Genomic DNA, 6,189 nt, shown 5'->3' with positions numbered 1-6,189 from the left:
ACTTGCATCCTGCAATAGCAGCAACGAGCTCCAAGAAGCTGCGCCACTACTAAATGGGCGTTTTTTTATATTTGTATTGTATTTACACACGGTTATACTAATAAATATTTTTTCAAAAAACAAGATTTATATTAAAGTGGTGGGTGCAAGTGATCAAGTTGGGTTAGAGAAAAAAATATGATGTTGCGAATCGCAACATCATATTTTTCTCTAATTCAACTTGATCACTTGCATCCATCCACTTTAATCTAATATGTGTGGTATAACTTATCATCCTCTTAATCATCTAACAACTCATCATCCTCTTAATCATCTAAGAACTCATCATCCTTTCAATCATCTAACAACTTGTCATCATATTGATCATCATCTCAATCATCTAACAATTTATCATCATCTTGATCATCTAATCATATTATGTCATAAACAAAAATGGTCATATTTCTTGGCTAGCACATATTATTCTCTCCTAGGTAGAATCTACTACTCTCTACTGGATAAAATAGCATAGAAAAGGTAAGCTCCACTCTCTCCATTGTGAAGAATAGAGATCCACTTATCTCCGACACGTGGCATGCGCAAATCCTTCGTGTCTCCGCCAAGTAGTTGTCGACGGATTTTCATTAAATTGTCAAATCCTTTAAGTTTGAGTCTTCCATCCCTTCTAGAAAGCGAGTATGAATTGCGGAATCATATAGGCCACCATATCCGTAAGCTGGTAACAATCAAATTATGACCTTCTATAGTCATCACTTCATGCACAAACTCTAGCGGGAATTTCTGTTGAAGAACATAATAATAACATAGTTAGTAATCTAGTTTTGCTTTAAAAAATATTTATGCAAAAGATGGAGTAATTAATGAGACAATAGTAGAAAATAATCTTACCATGCTATCTATATGGAAATTATTAGGGTTCAACTCGTGCACTAGTGGCATGCATTCAGAATAACTATCGCCAATATTTTTGTAATTATTCTTATAATCATCAACATCATCAATAAATGAGATCAGACGATTTTTCTCCAACCAAGTTAGATCGGAGCCAGGACTATAGTAGGTCATGTCTACTGTCTTTTGAGTTTTCTTTGAAGACGAGAAATAAGATATCAATTAAAAATAAACAAGTTAAGTAGGGATGAACACCAACTATTTTAAAATAAACAATGCAAATCACTTAGCAAATATGGTTGTCAAACTCACATTGAGGTAAAACTGGAAGCATATCAAGATCCACCCAAATGTCGATATTACCTTCAATATCATCTTCAGGACGAATATCGAAGGTTATTTCTAGATTCCCCTAAAATCCATATGCCTTGCCTAGAGCTTCCCAAGTTGAGCAACCAAAATGCGAGTGATTAATTTCATTGTATAGTGTAACCAGAAATGTGAAACCATCTTTAGTCCTTATGTGAGCTCTCCTCGTCTCCATATTCTGCATTTCTTGGAACCGAGCTTCTCGAAGACATAACGTCTTGCATGGCATGAGATGCACTAGCCAAATTTTAAAAAACCAGAAATTCCATGGTGAAGAAAAGAAACACAAAGCAAACAAGAAAAAATAGTGATCATCGTTGCATACCATAAAAACATCAAAAGTCTCGTCAAGCTTGATGATGAAGAACCTGCCGTTTTGCACGTGAGGCCTCTCGCATAGACCGCAATCTTCGCTGCAATAATCACACTCGGGGACCCTCTCATCCTCATACGACATCTCCCGTGTTCATGCTTCAAATATTAAAAATCGACCACAACTATTGGTGTATATGAAAATTTAGTATGGGTTGATTTTCGGTTTGTCGAGGCTTCCTTGAAAAACTCTCATATCTCATGGTGTATATGGTATACACTCTCTCACACTGATATGGTGGTGTATGTTGGTGGAGACTCCCTCACACTGCTATTTTGACCGTCGATGATGACCACTCCTCCCTTCATTCCCGCGTGCATTACCAAAATCTCTAGCACACATGCAAGAAGCAGGAAGTGCCCCCCACGACGACTGTCGGGATTATTTCTCTGATATTTCAACCATCGGTGTTGGTCGCACCTCTTCTTCTCCACTTGCGTATTATACCAAGGTATATATCGCAAGAAGAAGAGAAGAGGAAGCGACCCCCACGAAACCAGCCGGTATTCCTCCATCAAGAACAAACTAAAAGTCACACAAGGATATCCGAGAGACTGAAAGTCAACCCTATAAGCATTAATCGTCCTAGTGGAAAATTACTATAAGAACCCTATAAGAATTCACCGGAATGACATCTAATTCTTATTCTGACAAAATTTCGGCATAACATTTTCTAAAAATAGAACATTTCGAGCGCCTGAAATTTGCCACAACAGAAATGAATCAACATTCCGCCAAAACATAGACCACTCGGAGGTTTCAATTTCATTTTCATTATCATTTTCATTTTAATTTTTTCAAACGTTCAAACCATTCTAAAAGACAACCCGAACCATCCTCGTTTAAAATTACATTCTATTCTACTACTAGTTAAATCAAAGTGTCAAATACATTTTTCTACCAACTAAATTTTAACTAATTGAATAAATTAGAAAATATAAACTAATATTATAAACTAGAAACTAGAAACTAGAAAGTACTACATATACTATAGTAAAAACTAGAAACTAAAAAATCCTATACCAGAAACATTACTTAGTTAGGAGAGAGGAGGTGGGAGGAGTCGGGAGTGAAGAGGAGGAGGGGGAGGAGGGCAGAAGGATGAGAGAAGAAGATAGAAATGGGAGGAGGGAAGAGAGAAGAAGAGGGGGAGGAGGGCAGACGAAGGAGGGAGGAGGCTGGTCAGAGGAGGAGGGGAGGAGATTTGCGGGAGCAAGGAGGATGTAGGAGAGAGGAGGGCGACAAGAGGAGGAGGAAGGGAGACACATGACGGTGGCGGCGGTGGGCGAGGGAAACCACAGTGGAGGCAGGGTGTGGCAAGAGTGTGAGAGGGGGCACTAGAGAAACGAGCACACATGTGTGAGGATAAGGTGAATTAGTTGTAGGTTGGTTGTGTAATGGCGCTACTGCTAAGCACTATAGCGGTAGCGCATGACAGCTACCAAGCGCTACTGCTAGGGGAGCCCCGTTGGGTGATGATGTGACACCTTACCAGTAGTGCGAGCTCGCACACACACACACTTCTAGTACATAACTACCTGTAGTGCCTCTGCTTACACCGTGCTACTACTAAGTAGCAGTAGTGCCCTCAGAATGAGTGTGCTACTCATAAGCATCCATGTATAAGGTTTTCCTAGTAGTGCCCCCTCCGTCAAGGCACCGGAACATGGCACCAGCTGGGCACACAGCGGAACATAAGTTTGCGGCGGTGGAAGAAGTGTTTTGGGAGTCTCCTTAGGGTATTTGGGATATATGTGAATTTATAGTAGAGATAACAGGGGCTAGAGAGCTGGGAGGTGACCACGAGACATCAGGGCATGACCACCCCCTGGGTGCACCCTGTTGTCTTGGGTGCACCCATGTGCCCTCCGGTCTTCCTGTGAAGCTTTGAGGCCTTTATTTGGTCCAAAAAAAATCAAAAAGTTTTGGGGTATTTGGACTTCGCTTGGTACAGTATTCCTGAAAAGCCAAAAACATGCAGAAAACAACAACTGGCACTTGGCACTAAGTTAATAGGTTAGTGCTAAGAAATAATATAAATAAGCAAGTAAATGCCTAAAAAGCATCCTAGAATGATAATATAATAGCATGGAACAATAGAAAATTATAGATATGTTGGAGACGTATCAACATCCCCAAGCTTAATCCGTGCTTGTCCTCAAGTAGGTAAATGATAAAAATAATTTTTTTGATGTGACATGCTACCCAACATGTAATCACTTTCACGCACGGCCATTGAGAATCGATGAATTAACAAACATTAACATAGTAATACCCATAAGCATAAGTAACATAATCATCAACTTTGAAAATATATGATCCTTAAAGAATTCTTACCTCATTCATTTTATCATATTAGCATGCCATGGCTCCGTCTTCACAACATAAATACAAATGTCAAGCACCACAATGTTAAGCCAAGCAATTGGATCATACTTTTGAATGCGCTTCGGCTTTTTATACCTCACTTAATACATGGGCGTGAACAATGGACACAACATATAGGTGGAATAGAATATGGTGGTAGGTTTCATAGGGGTATAAGTGGAGAAGAAAATCTCGCTTGAACTAGGCAGATCAACAAGCTATGGAGATGGCCATCAATCGATATCAATGCGAGTAGTAGGGATTGCCATGCAACGGTTGCACTAGAGCTATAAGTTTATGAAAGCTCAACTAAAGCTACGTGGGTGTGCATCCAACTTGCTTTCTCATGAAGACCTCGGACATTTGAGGAAGCTCTTCTTCGGAATATACAAGCCAAGTTCTATAATGAAAAATTCCCACTAGCATATGGAAGTGACAAAACATGAGACTGTATATAAGAAAAACATGGTGCTACCTTGAAGCACAAGTGTGAAAAAATAGGTAGTACTCAATCCCTTCTCTCTTTTATCTCATTTTTTTTAATTTTTTCCTTTCCTATTCTTTTTTTTCTTTTCTTTCTCCCTTTTTTCTTTTTTTTCGTCTAGAGTATCATCCTGACTTGTGGGCGAATCATTTTCTCCATCCTTTCCTCACTCAGACACTTCCCTAATAATGAAAAACATCATAGTCCTATCTACTTACAACTCAATATGAAAGACTACTACACATGATGACTCTACATGAATGCATTTGGCAGTGTACCAGGATGTGCAATGATCTAGCACAACATGTATACAATGATGAATGCTGGCTTTTGCCATAAATACTATGTCAGCTATATGATCATGCAAATACATATGACAATGAGTGTACAAGTCATAACACATAACACTAATACAAGAATGCCTAGCAGTGGCGGGCGGGAAAAGCCCAGAAGTGGCGGGCAACGCTCTTAGGGCCGCCCACCACTGATATCCCGCCACTGCTAGAACGCCATCAGTGGCGGACGCGAGCAGTGGCGGGTCCTAGGTCGTGCCCACCACACCACTCGGTATTGCCCGTGACATGATTTGTGTTCTGGTGTCACAGTCATTTTCTACCACTCTCCACTTGTATTGTTCCAAGCTGACATAATTGAATTACATCATATTGCACCTAGATCATATCATCATATTGCATTTGATTCATAAATTCTGGTTTGAACCTTGATCCACATAAACGCACCACATTACAATGATTTTAGACTAATGAAAAGTAGTAGTTATAAAATATAACAATTGCATTAGAACTCTCCATTCTAGTTGTTATTATACTAGTTCAACAACTCGTCATCATTCTAGCAACAAATTAGCAAGTGACCAAGTTATTACAAGTTAAATAACAAGCTACAAACTTACCACAAGTTACCAACACTAACTACTTCTCTCTCCTAGGTAAAATAGCCTAGAAAAGGTGAACTCTTGCATCTCCCCATTAAAGAATATATATATATCAATCTATCTCCGACTTGTGGGATGCACAATTTATCGTCTCCAAGTGGTTGCTTGGATGCATTTATCGCCTTGGTACATCCTTTGATTTTCAGGGTTTCTCTCTTAGAGATATCGTGTATTTACCGGGGTAACTCATCGGCATTGGCCGTAAGCAAAACATATGAAAATCACCTTTGATAAACATCACTTTAGGCATGGTCTCTGGCGGGGGTACCTATTGAAGAACATAAGTAATAATAACATAGTTAGGAAAGTAGTTTTTCTTAAGAAGAATGTATGAGAAAGATGGACTAGTGACACAATAGTAAACAAATTCTTACAAAATAGCGTGAAGTCATGTTATAATGGTTCAGCTTGTGCACTAGTGGCACATATCCATGATAATTGTCGCCAATCATGTAATTTTTCTTATAATGCTCAACATCATGAATAAATGAGATCAAATGATTTTTCTCCAACCAAGTACGCTAGGAGTCATAATTGTAGTAGGTACGATGTACTATTTGCCGTGTAGTTTTTGGAGTAGAGAAATAAGGTGATAATTAAAAATAAATAAGTTTGGTAGGGATGAGTACCAAATATTTTTCAATAATCAATATGATCACCTAAAAATTTGTTGAAAAACTCAAGTGGAGGTAGAACTAGAATCTAGTGATCCGCATGCACCCAAATTTCGATATTATTATTATGGTCATC

This window comes from Hordeum vulgare, chromosome 3H (genome assembly GCF_904849725.1).
Source record: "Hordeum vulgare subsp. vulgare chromosome 3H, MorexV3_pseudomolecules_assembly, whole genome shotgun sequence".
Taxonomy (NCBI): Eukaryota; Viridiplantae; Streptophyta; class Magnoliopsida; order Poales; family Poaceae; genus Hordeum; species Hordeum vulgare.
Note: the sequence above shows the minus strand (reverse complement) of the source record.